This window comes from Oncorhynchus mykiss, chromosome 12 (assembly GCF_057628025.1).
Source record: "Oncorhynchus mykiss isolate SJ-2025 chromosome 12, ASM5762802v1, whole genome shotgun sequence".
NCBI classification, from domain to species: domain Eukaryota; kingdom Metazoa; phylum Chordata; class Actinopteri; order Salmoniformes; family Salmonidae; genus Oncorhynchus; species Oncorhynchus mykiss.
Genome location: NC_143033.1, coordinates 42,117,501 through 42,136,932, shown reverse-complemented (window position 1 = coordinate 42,136,932; position 19,432 = coordinate 42,117,501). Strand labels below are relative to the sequence as shown.

Below are 19,432 nucleotides of genomic sequence, written 5' to 3'. Positions count from 1 at the left end.
TTATTATTATTTTTTTATTAGATAATTTAGTTGCATTCCGTTGTTGCATTGCATTTCCACGTTAGGCCAAATATTAGACATATGATTAGGCTACATTGTGCATAGGATCTCGGTGTTTCCCAAACTTAAACTTCTAAATTGTTTTCACAGCGCTGTTTTGTATTCCATTCCCAAGTTTATCAAACATTCCAATTATAAGCACATTTGCGCTTCCATAATATGCATGATCAAACGATCGCATTGAACAGGGCAGCTCATTCATTCGCAGTGGTTACTCACAGCTGGCGAATTCTAGGAGTTCAAGTCCTTCCAAGCGAGCTGTCCTTATGGTCCGAATGCAATGACAAATATAACAATATCCAGCGTGTGTCCGAGCTGGAGATTTCCTTCCGATAGTAATCCTGCACAGAGTTGTTTTTGACTTGATTGTAGTGGCTTCCTTTCCTCTTTTCCATAGCCACTGCCCAAGCCTAAAGCGGGATTCCAAACGGCCAAAACGTTCAATGACATCCAGGGATATGGTGCAACAAAACGGTTTATTCTTATATCTAACAAAAAAAAAGATTCTCCAATCAACCTACATCATAGATTACTTGACATGGAAAATACATAATATGACCTGTTTGTATGTCTGTATGGTCAAAACACTATACCGCTCCCGCGTCTAGCAAGGACTCCTCCCCCCGAAGGCCCAACTTCCTGCCTTTATGCCTTTTTATTCTAACACACTTACCACAGTACGGTGAATGGGCAAGAGGGGGGGGGGGGGACTTAGTTACACTAACAACAAATGAATACATCGCATTCAGGTAAATATAAATCATAAAGGTACGTACATAATATTTAAACATATACATAAATATTTAATATATTTACACAAATGTACATGGAGCTCTATGCTCTGTATTTTATACAAATATGTCCAAATCGTCTCTAACAACGACCGTTCCACATGTGCATGTTTTAAACCCTTTAACACCCTTTGGTGTTTCAGTGCCTTGTGGTGTCTGATCTGTGAAGTTATTTGGATTTTTACGAGTGATTTGAAAGACAGAGTCCTGAAAAGGGGGCGTTTCTTTTTTTTGTTGCTGCGTTATATTTTAAGAGAAATGCCACGAAGGCCATGGTGCAATTTAGAAGTTGCCCAAAAACCTGCGACCAATACATTTTCATCTGCGACATCGTTTTCGAAGCAGCCAAATTTGCAGGGAAACCCCTGACTGAGGGATGAGGTTGGGCATAGCCGCCGAGACAGAAGGAGCCCGCCCTTGGTCGTCTGGACAGTAGAGGCTTTATCGACGGATTCTTGAGTCAGCCTGTCGCATTGCAGCCTGTACTTCAGAGACTGGGCAGACGGGCAGAGAAAGAGAGTAAGGAGTCTTTTGGGAAGGAGAGTAAAAGATTGAGAGAACAATAAGGCAATATATCTGCTCCCCAACAGGAGCTCACCTCAGCCAAATCACTCGAGGGACTTTACATCGGCTTTGTGTTTCAGTGCCTTGTGGTGTCAGCAATTAGGCTAGCTTTTGTCTGGTGTCGTAATGACCGATGTGCTCAGCTTTTGGAAACGTTTCGGCAAGAGCAGCATTCTCAACACACCCTACAGGGCACTTTTTCAAAGACTACGTCAGCGCTTCACTCAGAATAGTGGGGCACAAGGACGCTGATTCATTAACTGATGTGCTTTGAAGGCAGACTTCTGTTCTGTTCTGGTAGTGCTCTCTGTCCAAAGGTTTTCCATTTGATATGTTTTCCTGGCCTTGAAAAGGGATGCTATTAGCTAACGAAGTGCAACCACCCTATCTTATTTAAACATATCCCTTGGCTTTTTATTGGTCTGCTTTTTGCAAGCTGACACTAGAGGACATTTCTGTAAATAAAGAGCTACTATTGGGATAATAGGCCAACTTCGCAATTATAAAAATGTAAATGTTGGCATCGCATGTGTTAATCTGACTAGGTAGCTTGGCAACCACCAAGGCAAATAAACAAATTAATGTGTTAATGAGCAAAACAAGCAAAAATCTAGATATTCAAAATGAAATGTCTCAACAGCCCTGCAGTCATATATTATGCAACTGACCCACCCTCCTTTGTACACTTGTTATGTACGTGAGTGCACATAAACTCTCAAAGGGCTCCTTGTTTGTCTTCATCCTCTGCTGCTGCACACAAAGGCAGGCGTGACCCCTGACCTTGGCCCTGGATGCTGAAGGAACATTGTGTGTTCATTATTTACACAACTGGCATAGCCCAGAGTCCCATGCCCTGACCCCACACATTAAGAGCTGCTAACTCGCTCTCGCCCCACAGCTTGAAAAGCATCTCCCCTCAGCCTCCCAGGCCGCACATACACCGGCTTCTGAGGATGCCATGGAATTCCCTATCAGGATTCCATTCCCCCATAAACAATTCCTGCATTGATAGGGGAGGTTGGAAAGCTGCCAGGGTATTCCTACAATGGAGAGGGGGGATAATGAGGCAGCAGCATTGACAAAGGGAATTCTCATTCAGGGCCTGGATTGGCAACATGGTGTGTGTGAAATTGTGTGGCAGCGCTTAGGGAGCCACAGAACAGATACCTGAGCAGGATCACCCACCAACACACTCACAATCCCAGCCATTGTGCTCCCAGTGCATGGGAGGCATCCGGTCAGGGTGTAGGCTCTCAACGCCACTCGTACCAGAAAGAAGAATTTCAGCTTGCTTTTTAGTAGAGCTTGAGAAACATTCACACTCCCCTCATAGTTTTGCTATTTGTTATATTGAGTGTAAAAATATAGATGCTAGAATAACTTGAGCATTTGTAGCCTATTGTTCATTGTCTTCTGTATCATTAGTGATGGGGGTAACATGGGCAGTTTTTTTTGTATTTTTGGAATATGTTGATATTTGGCTCCAAGTATCTATTTGTGTTCCATCTTTTTAAGTAGTGAACCAAAATGTTCAGTACTTTTACTTCCATGGATGATTTTCTTATGCTCTCGTCTCTCTGCAGCAGACATATTGTGAGCAATATGTTTGGAACATCAAATCGCAATAAAATTACAATGCATAAAGTATTGTGAGAATTGCAATACTATCGTATTGTCACCCAAGTAAGTATTGTGATAATATAGTATTGTGAGGTCCCATGCTCTTGTCTCCCTAGCTCTGTTTAGCCTTGTATAGGAAGCCATTTACGGTTGTGTGGGTTACCCAGTCACAGAATGAATACACTGGAGTCTAAAAATGTCGAGGGCACAAGTGAAACTGTCAAGTGCACCGGATCTTTACATTTGGAAGAGTTGTTGAGTGGCTTAGTGAGGAGTTAAGTTGGGTGAGAGAAATAGGTGCTCTGAGTGAAACTGAAGTGTGTGTGTGTGTGTGAGTGGTGCACGAGTCAGCTTGTTTGTTCACCCGCACCCACCCTCAATTGCAAATAACCCACCCGCAACCTCCCGACCTATACAGTGGTTCCTCCTTTAAAAGTTGTGAGCTTACGCCGCGGGACTTAAGAGGTCGTTTGTGGTTTAGTACGTTACCCTGCGTCACCACTTCATTACTCCAGACCAGTGCAAGGGGGGGTTAGAGCACTGATTATGCTTTTGAGTCCTACTGTGGCTCTAACTGACAATGAATGGGCAACATAAACCTAAATAGAAACTGATAATTGTACACGACTTCAGTATTACTTACTAAAACTGGTACTCTAAGGCTTTAATTATTTTATTTTGTTAGGATTATTTTGCTCTTAATGTGATAGTGTAGCCACTCCCGACCAGTCACGTTGTACAACACCTGAGTGGCACAATGGCCTAAGACACTGCATAGCAGTGCAAGCTGTGTTGATACAGATGCTGGTTAAATACCTGTGCTTGCCCGAGATCACTGTAGGTTTTTGATTTTTCTCCATCTAAGAACAGAAATAAATGATTCTAAATAACAAACTGGCTTTGATAACAAATTAGTAACAATGTCTCACCCCATGTTCAAGAATGGCCTGTTATTAGTGCCAGTTTGCACTTTCAAACTAAAACAATTTAACTAATAATGGCATCTTCATGCTTTCACTTATGATAAAAAATGCTCTTTCAAAATGCACATGTTTATTTAGTTTTGGATCCATAACGAATTACTGTCGGAAGAAAATAACACTGAATTACAGAAATATCATCTACAGTGGGGAGAACAAGTATTTGATACACAGCAGATTTTGCAGGTTTTCCTACTTACAAAGCATGTAGAGGTATAATTTTTTTCATAGGTACACTTCAACTGTGAGAGACGGAATCTAAAACAAAAATCCAGAAAATCACATTGATTTTAAAGTAATACATCAGAAAAGCTGAACTTACTACTTGGTACAGAAACCTTTGTTTGCAATTAGAGGTCATACATTTCCTGTAGTTCTTGACCAGGTTTGCACACACTGCAGCAGGGATTCTGGCCCACTCCTCCATACAGACCTTCTCCAGATCCTTCCGGTTTCGGGGCTGTCGCTGGGCAATATGGACTTTCAGCTCCCTCCAAAGATTTTTTATTGGGTTCAGGTCTGGAGACTGGCTAGGCCACTCCAGGACCTTGAGATGCTTCTTACGGAGCCACTCCTTAGTTGCCCTGGCTGTGTGTTTTGGGTCGTTGTCATGCTGGATGACCTAGCCACGACCCATCATCAATGCTCTTACTGAGGGAAGGAGGTTGTTGGCCAAGATCTCGCGATACATGGCCCCATCCATCCTCCCCTCAATACAGTGCAGTCGTTCTGTCCCCTTTGCAGAAAAGCATCCCCAAAGAATGATGTTTCCACCTCCGTGCTTCACATTTGGGATGGTGTTCTTGGGGTTGTACTCATCCGTCTTCCTCCAAACACGACGAGTGGAGTTTAGACCAAAAAGCTCTATTTTTGTCTCAGACCACATGATCTTCTCCCATTCCTCCTCTGGATCATCCAGATGGTCATTGGCGAACTTCAGGCGGGCCTGGACATGCGCTGGCTTGAGCAGGGGGACCTTGCGTGCGCAGCAGGATTTTAATCCATGACGGCGTAGTGTGTTACTAATGGTTTTCTTTGAGACTGTGGTCCCAGCTCTCTTCAGGTCATTGACCAGGTCCTGCTGTGTAGTTCTGGGCTGATCCCTCACCTTCCTCATGATCATTGATGCCCCACGAGGTGAGATCTTGCATGGAGCCCCAGACCGAGGGTGATTGACCCCCAGACCGAGGGTGATTGACCATCTTGAACTTCTTCCATTTTCTAATAATTGCGCCAACAGTCGTTGCCTTCTCACCAAGCTGCTTGCCTATTGTCCTGTAGTCCATCCCAGCCTTGTGCAGGTCTACAATTTTATCCCTGACGTCCTTACTCAGCTCTCTGTTTGAGTGTGTGGACAGGTGTCCTTTATACAGGTAACGAGTTCAAACAGGTGCAGTTAATACAGGTAATGAGTGGAGAACAGGAGTGCTTCTTAAAGAAAAACTAACAGGTCTGTGAGAGCCGGAATTCTTACTGGTTGGTAGGTGATCAAATACTTACAGTGGGGCAAAAAAGTATTTAACCAGCACCCAATTGTGCAAGTTTTCCCACTTAAAAAGATGAGAGGCCTGTAATTTTCATCATAGGTACACTTCAACTATATTTGTAATAATGACAATTACAACAATACTGAATGAGCACTTATTTTAACTTAATATGATACATGAATAAAATCAATTTAGTCTCAAATAAATAATGAAACATGTTCAATTTGGTTTAAATAATGCAAAAACAAAGTGTTGGAGAAGATAGTAAAAGTGCAATATGTGCCATGTAAAAAAGCTAATGTTTAAGTTCCTTGCTCAGAACATGACAACATATGAAAGCTGGTGGTTCCTTTTAACATGAGTCTTCAATATTCCCAGTGAGGAAGTTTTAGGTTGTAGTTATTATAGGACTATTTCTCTCTATACCATTTGTATTTCATATACCTTTGACTATTGGATGTTCATATAGGCACTATAGTATTGCCTGCCTAATCTCGGGACTTGATTAGCTTGAAGTGTTAAACAGCGCAATGCTTCAAGCATTGCGAAGAGCTGCTGGTAAACGCAGGAAAGTGCTGTTTGAATGAATCCTTACGAGCCTGCTGCTGCCAATCACCACTCAGTCAGACCGCTATATCAAATCATAGACTTAATTCTAATATAATAAACACAGAAATACGAGCCTTTCACCATTAATATGGTCAAATCCGGAAACTATCATTTTGAAAACAAAATGTTTATTCTTTCAGTGAAATATGGAACCTCTCTGTATTTTATCGAACGGGTGGCATCCCTAAGTCTAAATAATGCTGTTACATTGCACAAAATTCAATGTTATGCCATAATTATGTAAAATTCCGACAAATTAATTAGTCTTTGTTAGGAAGAAATAGTGCGGCCCAAACTGTTGCATATACCCTGACTCTGCTTGCACTGAATGCAAGAGAAGTGACACAATTTCCATAGTTACTATTGCCCGCTAACATGCATTTATTTGAACTAAATATGCAGTTTAAAAAAATATATACTTCTGTGTATTGATTTTAAGAAAGGCATTGATGTTCATGGTTCGGTACATTTTTGCAACGAATGTGCTTTATTCGCGAATGCGCTTTTGTGAAATCATCACCGGTGTGGCGAAGTTGAATTAGGCTGTGATTCGATGATAAATTAACAGTCACCGCATTGATTATATGCTACGCAGGACAAGCTAGTTAACCTAGTAATATCATCAACCATGTGTAATTAACTAGTGATTATGTGAAGATTGATTTGTTTTTATAAGATAAGTTTAATGCTAGCTAGCAACTACCATGGCTCATTGCAGCCACAAGGTCCTTTTGACACTGCACTTGCGTAACAGGTGGTTAGCCTGCCACACAGTTTCCTCATGGATTGCAATGTAATTGGCGTCCAAAAAGGCTGATTACCAATTTGTTATGAAAACAGCCATAATTAATCAGCCATGCTGAATTGGCTACTTCAAAAGTGTCCTGTAGTTTACGTGCTCACGTTCATCCACTCCACTCTAATATAATTCAAGCATCCAAACTGCACAACAGCCATTTGATTTAATGGAAAGAGACTTCTGTTACAAAACACAAGTTTAATGACACTCGGAGATTGTCAATCCAATCATTCACTACTAAGTAGGGAGGGATGTATTTTCTAATTGTTGAGATGATCATCAAACCATGATAAGAGCTCAAGTCGGTAATCAGTATGCAGTTATGCGTTGCCTGTTGGTTGTGTGTGGTGCATTGGCACAGAAACCTGTTGATGGGAAATTTTCTTGCATATATTTTATATAAATATAGCATCAAGATGTTAAATCTGATTTCCCCCTAGCTGGTCATTGACTCTAGCCGGCTCTGATCGTAGTGTATTGACACAGACAGGGAGAGTGAACTTGGCTTTGGTGGTCGTCAAACCCTGAACCTTCTGGCCCGTTAGACCTGTGTGGCATTGACTGAGCCACAAAACCATGCTGAAGTGGTAAAACTGTTATCCACATTTATAAACACGGTTGCTACAGTTATTTAATGGTGGTAATACATTTTTTTGTCCAGTATTTCAGGGGGAAGGTGTGCATTTAACAAAAAAAAATAAATGTACAGTTCAAAGGAAAGCTGGGTTTCTGTTTGGAAAATGTGGCGCCGGATAAAGTGACAGGGATGATTTTTGTTTACCGGCCCTCTGAGAAATGTACGGGATCCATATTCATTGGAGTGCAACAGCTAGGACCGGTTGCTAATATGACTTGGATTGTGCTTTTGGACAGCCAGAAAAAGTTGATATGAGGAAGTCTTTCATAGGCAGCGTGTGTGCCCATCGGCCTAGCTGATTATTGAGTTTTGGCTGTCGGTTAAAAGCATCAAAAATGTGTAAAGATAATGTCATATTTTTTGTTTCCGGCCACGATATAACAATGCAATTGAATTACATTTAGCACTAAACAATAACTTGACAGACATTAATAAATACACACACACACACACACAATGACGATAGAAATGGAAACAAAATATGTGTCTTGAGTAACAAAAAATATGTTGAGACAAGAACGGGAGGGGTGTGTAGCGAATGTACCCTATTGGTGCATCTCTCCAGAATGCACTCACCCCCCCCGTTTTCATTCTCGAAGTGGAAACGTTGTTTGCAGAGTTCACAATTTGACACACTTGTGAGAAACACGTTTTTGTTTATTTCATAACCATAATTTATGAATTTTGTAAATTGTTAATTGTCTTTTTGTTTGGAGTTCTCCATGTGAGCAATAAGCATGGTTTCTCTGTCTTGTTGAGGGAGTGCGCACGGCTGAGCATGCAAAGAAGTAGCCTACCTGGCCTGTCTGATTTCTGGTTGTCTTAACTCACCACACTGATGGAATAAGTCTGTCATTTATTTATGTTCCCTTTGTTTTTTTTCTTCATTAATATCTGCCAGGATATTAGTAATCCTCTGTCTGAAGGCGGTCTGTCTCTGGTTTGGACTCCATCCCACTCCCTTCTAAAGGGTCAACTGTGGGACAGCAACACCTTCAGGTAATGACTTCATCACGCACAAACTTAGAGGTGAATGGGGATAGAGGATGCTACGACATTTGTCCTAAGCTCTGGCAAGTGTTTAGAAAGTCAAGTCTCCTGCGAACATCATTTGAAAATAGTTTCTTCATCTCCAGTATTTCCCTTTCACCAGACTCACTTGCTATGTCTAGTTTTAGAACTATCATACCAGCTTAACCCAGTGTACTCCTGTGTGATGTTAGACAAGGTCTCTAATGCTGACAGAAAAATGTATTTTCTGGGTGACCTGAACATTGGCCGGTTGTCATCTAGTTGTCCTCTCAAGAGGAAGTTTCTTACATACCTTAAGGGAACATTTTGACATTTGTCATATGGTTAGTGAGAAAGACCACATTGCAAATGTACACGGTCCCTTACTAGACGTCCGAAAACGTTTGTAAAATTCGCGGACGGTGTCGGGCCGTGCGGCAGGGCCGGATCTTCCAGGAAGTCATCAAACGAACTCTCTAGGACATCCGGTTTCCGTTTTATAAAATAATAACATTTTGGTCATTTTTCCGCTGTCCCGGTAAATCCCACAAGAGGGCGAATGGAATCATATTGCAAATGTACAAAACATCACAAATTACGACGTGGCCTTATCTCCTAAACGGAAAATATTTTGAAGCCGAAACTTGGTGAGCACAGGTTTGGCATAATGGGCAGTTGGCCCCGAACAAGATGGCGTCTAGGCCTCAACGGTTTTTGAGTTATGGCCATTTTTCTGGGATTGGAGGTCCAAAATGAAAATAGAGCAATAATTTTTCCGCTTCACGTCAAAGTAAAGGAACCTCCGGTGTCAATAAAAAAAGAACCAGCCATTTATCTATCGTCATTTAAGAGAAATCGTACAATGTCAAATTGGTGATGTTCAAAAATATATATATTTTTAAAGAACAGCTACATATCCAGTTGCAGCGTGTTCATACAAATCTTTTTAAAGTGTGCTTCGGAGCTCTGCGAGATTTCTGTGATTTTCTGAAATAACACACACTTACTAAACCCTCCGTAAATAAGTCAGTTCTTAACGTAAAGACTTAAAACTCAAAATTATATAACTGCCTACCCCAAGGAGGATATGTGTTCACTTTCAGCTTCCTGTGTAAACCGGACGTGCCTTAAAATGGTGTCATAGGTGCTGTTTCGAAGGGTTAAAAAGGTCAGATCTTTTCAAAACTTCATATGTGTGATTAGGCAACCCTCATGAACTGTAAGTCAGTCATTTCTCCCAACAGATGTCAAAGAAAAGCTCTCTCTCTCACACACACACACACACACACACACACACACACACACACACACACACACACACACAGCAAGGATGGAGTAACAAAGTGCGGTGCTTAAAGACACACAAAACCTGCAATGGCATTTCCATATTCTCTAGGCCGTGCCGAGTTCAACGAGATGCCCCGCTTGACCGTAGCTCGCTCTGAGTGCAGCAACCGTGAGAAAAGTAGGCCCAAAATTAAGCCTGGCCCTAAATCAAATCAAATGTATTTATATAGCCCTTCGTACATCAGCTGATATCTCAAAGTGCTGTACAGAAACCCAGCCTAAAACCCCAAACAGCAAGCGATGCAGGTGTAGAAGCACGGTGGCTAGGAAAACTCCCTAGAAAGGCCAAAACCTAGGAAGAAACCTAGAGAGGAACCAGGCTATGTGGGGTGGCCAGTCATCTTCTGGCTGTGCCGGGTGGAGATTATAACAGAACATGGCCAAGATGTTCAAATGTTCATAAATGACCAGCATGGTCGAATAATAATAAGGCAGAACAGTTGAAACTGGAGCAGCAGCACGGCCAGGTGGACTGGGGTCAGCAAGGAGTCATCATGTCAGGTAGTCCTGGAGCATGGTCCTAGGGCTCAGGTCCTCCGAGAGAGAGAAAGAAAGAGAGAAGGAGAGAATTAGAGAACGCACACTTAGATTCACACAGGACACCGAATAGGACAGGAGAAGTACTCCAGATAAAACAAACTGACCCTAGCCCCCCGAGACACAAACTACTGCAGCATAAATAAATACTGGAGGCTGAGACAGGAGGGGTCAGGAGACACTGTGTGGCATTAACCCTTAACAGTTAATCAGGGTTTTTTGATCTCACAGATTACAATGACTTCTCTCCCCATAGGAATACATTGCCTGCTCCTCTAAAGTCAACCTGAAGCCTATGTGGGTTATGAATGCCTTATGAGCCTGTCTTCAATGACAGTCCATCAGGCCACTATGAGGTCTACCTGTGTCGATTTTAAGCTTCCTGAAGCAACCGGAAGTGGTTAAAATCACCCTAAACGTGTTTTTCCATACCCAACCAGCAGTTTGTGATAAATGGTGCATTCAACCCAGTGTAAATCGGTCAGTTCGTAAAGTAAACACTTAAAACTCAGGATTCTGTAAAGGCATACCCCAATCAGGATATGAGTTGACTTATAGCTTCCTGTGCCAACCGGAAGTGCTTTAAATGGTGTCATAGTGGCTGTTTCGAAGGGTTAAAAAGGTCAGATCTTTTCAAATCTTCATATGTGTGATTAGGCAACCCCCATGAACTGTAAATCAGTCATTTCTCCCATAAAATTTCAAAGAAAAACTAAATCACACACACACACACAGCTTGGAAGGAGGGACATATTGGGGTGCGTAGAGACATACACTGCCTGCAATAGTTACCTTTGTTCGAGCTAAAAAAGAACCGTCAGACCTAGAGTTCTGAAACTTTAGAAACCTGTTCTAGACCTCAGGTCGATAGTGCGTGGTGAGTTACTTGGCTCTGGAAGGTTCTCGGACCGAGAAACAGCCTCGTACATTTGCAATGACTTCAATTCATTTTGACCATTACGAAAATGTCGACATTTAGAAATGTCTCAGAGACGCAAGACTAGGTGCATTGAAACCGGCTCGGCCCATAGAGACGGACCCCAATGTTTCTGTCCGATAGCTCATTCAAGGACCCCATAGCAAGGCATGGAAAAAAAGTGGATTTTAAGCACCAATTAAGGTCTTGCTCGGGCACCGAAGGACCTATCGAGCCGAAACTCGGGATTCGGGGTCGCCTCACATAGGCCTACACATAATGTCAGAACTGGACCCGCAGCTTGAACGTAACTATGTGTTTTACATTTTTATTATGTTTTAAACTGAAGGCGCTGTGAATTATGGGCCTGCTCTGAAGTATGTGATAGTTGGCTTCTAAACGAGTTGGAAAAAGTGGGTTTGGTGTCAGTTTGTATCAGTTTGGAGTCAGAATATCTAATTGACTGATGGACGGTGACTTGCTGGTGACTTTTGTCCATTAGCAAGATGTTTAAACAGTGCGGTACCATCACCAAAGTGACATTCTGAAATCAACCCTAACGAGTGATGGAGAGGAACCAGAATCACTGCCCGGCCATCCTGTGTTCATCAGGCCAGTCAATTTTGCATTTCTGCAGGATTTTTGAGCATGACAAATTCGTGATGGTAAATACCCATTGAAACATATTGCAAATGCACGTGCATTTGCAATATGATTCAACAGTGAAAAAAACATCACCAAATGGACATGATGAAATCAACACAACGAGCGATGGAAAGGAACAACTATCACTGCCTGGCCATCCTGTGTTCATCAGGCCAGTCAATTTTGCATTTCTGCAGGATTTTTGAGCATCTCAAATTCGTGATGGTACATGGCAAATGGACATAACATGCTGATTAGGCATTTTCAAATCTTTCATATTGCATTTGGCCAAAATAAAGTGACTTGACTTCCTATGAAATCATATTGCAAATGGACAAAATATATGCCTTATGCACAAGTTTTAAAAAATTATGATAAAATTTGACAAGTTTATTCATACAGTTCTTACACATGATTAATTTACAAAAAATCGAAAAAAATTTGAAAAACGGTCCAGAAAGCACTTTTTTAAGGGGGTGATAAGTTTTGAAAAAAAGTTCACATTTTCGACTTTTGACTTCCTATGAAATCGTATTGCAAATGGAGAAAACATATGCCTTATGCACAAGTAAAAATAAATAAAAAATTATTATAAAATCAGTTTAGCATCAAGTAAATAATTAAACATGTTCAATTTGGTTTAAATAATGCAAAAACAAAGTGTTGGAGAAGAAAGTAGAAGTGTAATATGTGCTATGTAAGAAAGCTAACATTTCAGGTCCTTGCTCAGAACATGAGAACATATGAAAGCTGGTGGTTCCTTTTAACATGAGTCTTCAATATTCCCAGGTAAGAAGTTTTAGGTTGTAGTTATTATAAGAATTATAGGACTATTTCCCTCTATACCATTTGTATTCCATTAACCTTTGACTATTGGATGTTCTTATAGGCACTTTAGTATTGCCAGTGTAACAGTATAGCTTCCGTCCCTCTCCTCGCTCCTCCCTGGGCTCAAACCAGCAACACAACCACAACAGCCACCATCGAAGCAGCGTTACCCATGCAGAGCAAGGGGAACAACTACTAGAAGGCTCAGAGCGAGTGATGTTTGAAACGCTATTAGCGCGTGCTAACTAGCCAGCCATTTCACTTCGGTTACACCAGCCTCACCTCGGGAGTTGATAGGCTTGATGTCATAAACAGCGCAATGCTTGACACACAACGAAGAGCTGCTGGCAAAACGCACGAAAGTACTGTTTTAATGAATGTTTACGCGTCTGCGTCTGCCTACCACCGCTCAGTCAGATACTTAGATACTTGCATGATCAGTCAGATTATATGCAACGCAGAACACGCTAAATAATATCCAGCAATATCATCAACCATGTATAGTTAACTAGTGATTATGATTTATTCTTTTTATAAGATAAGTTTAATGCTAGCTAGCAACTTACCTTGGCTTACTGCATTCACGTAACAGGCAGTCTCCTTGTGGAGTCCAACGAGAGAGAGGCAGGTCGTTATTGCGTTGGACTAGTTAACTGTAAGGTTGCAATGTTGGATCCCCGAGCTGACAAGGTGAAAATCTGTCATTCTGCCCCTGAACGAGGCAGTTAACCCACCATTCCCAGGCCGTCATTGAAATAAGAATGTGTTCTTAACTGACTTGCCTAGTTAAATCAAGGTATACCTTTTTTTAAATCTGCAAATCGGCGCCCAGAAATATCGATTTCCGATTGTTATGAAAACTTGAAATCGGCCCTAATTAATCGACCTTTCCGATTTAATTGGTGTACCTCTACTGTGAAATAGCATTGTATCTGGTCAAACACAAATGTTTTCCTCATCCCTCTCAACCATACAATTTTTTAAATCTTCTTGTATTGATGAGGAATTAAGTTATTACAGTCATTTTCATAATGGGTGTGTGCTTATTAGTAACTGGAATAAGTAGTTTCATAAATTCGTCAAGTGTAGCTTCTGGTTGCTTCTCATTACACATCACAGACCAGCAAATATTCTTTACATCAACATATGAATCACTACAACTTCTCGTATGACATCTTATACACTATATTAGGCCCAGCCTTTGGAGCTTTGGTTTTCCTAGATATGGCTATTATATTGTGATCACTACATCCTATGGATTTGGATACTGCTTTAAAGCAAATCTCTTCAGCGTTAGTAAAGATGTGATCTATACATGTTTATTTAAATCCTGTGCTGTTTGTAACTTCCCTGGTAGGTTGACTGACAACCTGAACCAGGTAGGCTGCAAAGACCAAGAGCCAACCGGTAGGGTGCTACTTAATACTTTGAATAGAGTTGTTATTGTGAAGGAAGGGGAAAGCGCAGCCTACTAGGTAGCTTTTGTTCTCGGTTTGATACAGTCAAAACAGGTACTATGTAATCCGTGATAAATAACCTTGCTTTGGCAGCTAGAAGTTAGTAACTAGTGTGAGTCGGCTTGGTTGCTACTCTATCTCCTCCCTCCTCCTCGTGCCACTCAGCCACATACACACACTACACAGCTCCTCCCCTGCCTCCTGCTAGCTCCTGCGTTCCTTTCTTCCACCAGTATGTGCATTAACAGCCTCAGTTAATAACGTAGCTAAAAAAAAAAAAAGTTTCTGCTGCTTCCCTCACTCCGATTGGATCAGACCGGGTCTGGACCCGACGGATCTGTAAAGGGACAGATGTGGTTGTCCTCGGGTGCCTTCGGACCGGGTCTCCATATTAAAAAATATATATTTAGTCTGGTAAGGTCCGTGGACGAAATTCCCGAGTCCATTTCGGAATGGGGTCCAACTTTTTGAACCCGAGAAGACCCCTAGCCCACAGGCGTTGAAGGAATCAAAAGTAGTTCCACTCCCTAAAAATAGAAAACTCCCTTTGTTGGCTCTAACAGCCGACCAATCAGTTTGCTGCTTGTTCTAAAACTGATGGACAATTTAAAAAAACAAACCAATGCAGTGCTATTTTTTAAAAGAACACGTTAACTACCGACTTTCAGCATGCATAAAGGGAATGGCACCCAACTTGTACTGCATTGACTCAGATGACTGATGATTGGCTAAAATAAATTGATAAGATGATAGTTGGAGCTTTATTGTTAGATTTCATTGCCGCCTTTGTTATTGATCAGACTTTATTGGAAAAACTTGTTTTGGCTTTACATCACCTGCCATCACATGGTTGGAGAGTAACTTATCCAATAGAACCCACAATGTTTTTGAATTGAAGCTTCTCGAACCTCATACAGGGGCAGTTACCTTGGGCCGTTACTTTTATTTTTTACAAATGATTTGCATTTGAATTACAATAAGTTGAAATGACTATGTATGCTGATGATCGTACACTCTACACATCAGCTTATTGAGACTATTAGCAAGGTGTTAGTGTCTTAACTACATCTAGAGATGCGCCGATATGACATTATTGTCCGATACCGATATCCATTTTTTTTCCTTGCCCAAAAAAACATTACCGTTATTAAACATTTTAGCGGCCTTTTAAGCCTTCTAGTACAGTTAAATAGTTGAAACCAACACACACACACATACTAAAAAGGTATTTTGTTGCCATTTATGTGTGTCCCCATTACCAGTAAAACATAATCAAAACCTATTTATTTCACTTACATGCTGTGCTGTTTAGTTGTTCATTTGTTGAGTCTCAACCAGGATTTCATCATGCAGTGAAGTTTCTGCTCTGTCTGACCTTGTCCTCTCTTCCTCGATGCGCACTGTCACTTTGTCTATTTCCAGCTGTGTCTGTAATGTTTGACGTATACCCTGTTGTCTGCATCAAAGTAGCGGTCCTTATACTTAGCATCGCGCCTGGTAGCGACACAGTAGAGGCTCAGAGAGAGTGCCACCGAAAAGTAGAGTACTTCTCCAAGTTAATCCGATGGTCTGTGTTGGCATTGACAGTGTATCACGTCTGCTGCAGACACAGTTGAGCTTATTTCTCCAGTCAGTTGTTTGAATGGAGCTAGGAGTGTTCATGTTTCAAACATGTTCTCAAATGCCATTGAAATGGCAGCAGCGGTATGAGAACCAGCACATTCTTCAGCATGCAATACGGCTTTCCTCACTAGGAAATCCTCGTCGACCCACTGTGCTCATGGGGTTGACATACCTGCTCCAAATGTCAGTCGTGAAGCTCATAGCAGTGACGCCCATAGCAAGTAGCTCATGGATGTGAGTTTCAACAATACTGTGTAACTCCGGTAGGGCAACATCTGTAAAAAAAGCGCCTACTTGGTAATGTGTATTGGTGCTCGACCAGTCGGCGAAAGCCAACATCACCCACAACAGAGAACGGTTGATTGTTAAGGGCAATGAATTCCATTACCTTGGATTGCGCCTTTGAGTTGTCTCGCTGTTGACAGCTTGATCCACACACAGCTAGGTTAGGAATGCTGTGCTGCACATGTAGCGCTATATTTTTTGTCGCGTCATTACGTCATATAGGTATGTATGTATGCATGTCAGCTTTGACATCAGTTTTGCACATCGGCGTTAAACTAGACATCGGGCTGACGTTGGCATTTTTTGCTAATATTGTCCTATTCCGATATGCTTACCAATACACCGTGCATTCCAAACTACATCTAAAACCAAAAGCATTGTATTTGGTTAAAAGTATTCTCTTAGACCTAAACCTCAACTGGAGTTGTGCATGAAGGGTGTGACCATCAAACATGTTCATGAGAGAGGCTTCCATTAAAGGAAACTCTTGTTCTATTAGCTCTGAATTCACGAAAAGCCATAAAACATGTTTTCTGATATTATGGTCAATCATATCGAAGGCTGCACTGAAATCTTAACAGTACAGCTCCCACAATCATCTTATTATCAATCCTCAGTCATTTGTGTCAGTGCAGTACATGTTGAGTGCCCTTCTCTAAGCACGCTGGAAGTCTGTCCATTTGTTTATAGAGAAATATTGTGTTTGGTCAAACAACCTTCTTTCCAACAGTTTAAGAGTTGCCAGCAAGCTGATAGATCTGCTGTTTACGTTGTTATTCAGTACTGTCAACACTTTGTTCAACACTTTTATAACCCGTAAAGGCTTGTTCTCCTTACTTCCACTCACTCTACAACCAGCACGGCAATGAATGAGGGGTTGTTATTACTAGGGGCTTGTCGCTTTTTTTTACATTTATTTTTCATATTTTTTTTTATATTGAGTAATATTTAACTTTCTCTAGTCATAGGAATAACAACATTAATTGGTGCATGAGGCATAAATAATGCCGTGTGACTTGACTTTCGCCATCAGCTGGAAGACTGTGTCCCCTTTTTCTCACAGAGAGAGGGTGAGTCGGGTGAGAGGCAGCCTCACAGCTGCTCTCTCCCTCAGACTGAAAATTCATTTCAAAATGGTCTGAGAAGAACAGCATTGGCAGGGCAATTCATGCTGGGCAATATGCAGGGATAATGTATTTGGCATATAGCCTACTACAAACCTCATTTCTACAGAACTGTTTTAATAGGTCAATGTTGCAGAGGCTTACGTCTTGTTAAAAAATTGATCTGTCTGCTTGCATTTTTACTTAGAAAGTGATCTTGGCTCCAAAGGTTGATGACCGCTGGTCTGTCATTGAAAGAGCAGGTGTTCCTAATGTTTTGTTCACTCTTTGTATATATGAATAGTATGTAAATATTATTTTTGCTGTCTCCAATATATTGTTTTATATTTTATTTAGAATTTAATGTAATATCTTATGATGTTGTTATGCACATTGTCATGTATTTTGGACCCCAGGAAGAGTAGCTGCTGCTTGTGCTGTAGCTAATGGGGATTCTAACAAACTAAACTCTCTCAATCTACTAACCTACCTACAAAACACTCCGTTTTGATGATAGGAATGCACTCGATTCTGCCTGCAGCATTAGAATATGCATCATTTCCGTATGTTAGCATCGGTGGAAGGGGCTCATAAAAACAACGAAGGAACTGGCTGGCCAGACACGTTGCTTAGCTCTGCTCCCACCTGAAGCACTTCTGAGGTTGAGGAGGATCAGCCTGTTTGACAGTGTCTCGTCCCACTCCTCTCCCAGTCCATCCACTCAAACAGAAGGCTTTATTTGAGGGGATCTGCTCATTTTTCAACTCCCGAGCGGGTTTCCAACAAGCGGGTTTCCAACAGCAGCGTTATTCAAAACAAGCTCCACCATGCCTGATCCTTCAGCTGTGCGGAGAAGAGGCAATTTGAGCGATGAGTCATAAGTGGAAAAGTGTCCCCATGTCCCAGGCCTGATAGCCAGGGCTTATTATTCTACCTTATTGCTCCTAATTTGACTGAAATGCAAATGGTGATGTGTTGTGCGAGGGATTGCAGTTCCTGCCCTATGTGCCATGACTAAGAGGCTTGTGAAAGCTGTGAGGTGGATGCTGGCATTGGTGCAATTTACAGAGTCACGCAACACACCCATTGGCTGTTTTCAAATGCAACTTAAGGTCCAGAAACCATCGAGGCAGTGGCAGTCTTATTGGATCGTAAAATAAGGTATTTCTGTAAGAAAATACATAATCTCCCCCTCTACCCCTAGGAGAAATTCATAAGTTAAGGCTCTCACTTGTTAGGCTATATATAGCACATTGAAAAACCCAAATTTGGTATGGATAGAGTGTAAATCATTCTTAGCTGGACTGGTAATAAATGACAGCTTCCTCAGAATCTTAAACGGGTGCTGGATGGTAGTTTCAAGCTATCTGATATTCTGTACTCTGTGACTGTAGGCTAAAAACGACCTCCCAGTAGTTAGTCTGCAATTTAGCCATTATGTCTGCTGGAAATGATCAACCAAATGGGCCCTGTAATGGAAAATATGAAACCACCTGCTTTTACTCCAATTCCATATGTCTGCCATCCATAGCCCCCCCCCCCCCCCCACTGCAGTTGCCAAGCGCCCAGTCTCTTTCTCCAGTCCTTTGCCATCCTGTTATGTGCCACTGCGGGTGCTGTTTTGATGAGACTGCTGACTGGTCAGGGCTGGATTTTAGTGAGCCCGCTAATATCCAACACGTAATTGGATTGGAATCTGCAGACCGGGGCGGCCAATGTTACTTGACTGAAGTTTTTCGGACAGATGGATCAGTTAGTCAGGGATGTGTGACTGTTTCGGTGATGATGGTTAGCACCAATTTTGTAGTCCTGGATTTCGACTCATTTGCTGGACTCTACCATCCTGGACTCTACCATCCTGGACTCTTACCATCCTGGACTCTACCATCCTGGACTCTTACCATCCTGGACTCTTACCATCCTGGACTCTTACCATCCTGGACTCTTACCATCCTGGACTCTTACCATCCTGGACTCTTACCATCCTGGACTCTACCATCCTGGACTCTTACCATCCTGGACTCTTACCATCCTGGACTCTTACCATCCTGGACTCTTACCATCCTGGACTCTTACCATCCTGGACTCTTACCATCCTGGACTCTTACCATCCTGGACTCTACCATCCTGGAC

At 41.8% G+C, this 19,432-nt stretch overlaps 1 protein-coding gene across 7 annotated transcripts in view; it reads left to right on the top strand.

Moving 5' to 3' along the window:
- The window catches only part of arhgap32b (Rho GTPase activating protein 32b), a 237,908-nt gene that overhangs the window by 19,325 nt on the left and 199,151 nt on the right, over positions 1 to 19,432 (top strand). For 3 of the 7 annotated variants that reach the window (XM_021623783.3, XM_090192510.1, XM_090192509.1), the window contains exon 2: positions 8,449 to 8,546. The exons of the other annotated variants lie outside the window; for them this stretch is intronic. The gene's annotated coding sequence lies outside the window, so the exon portion shown is untranslated. The remainder of the gene's footprint in view (positions 1 to 8,448; positions 8,547 to 19,432) is intronic. 7 annotated transcript variants of the gene reach the window in all.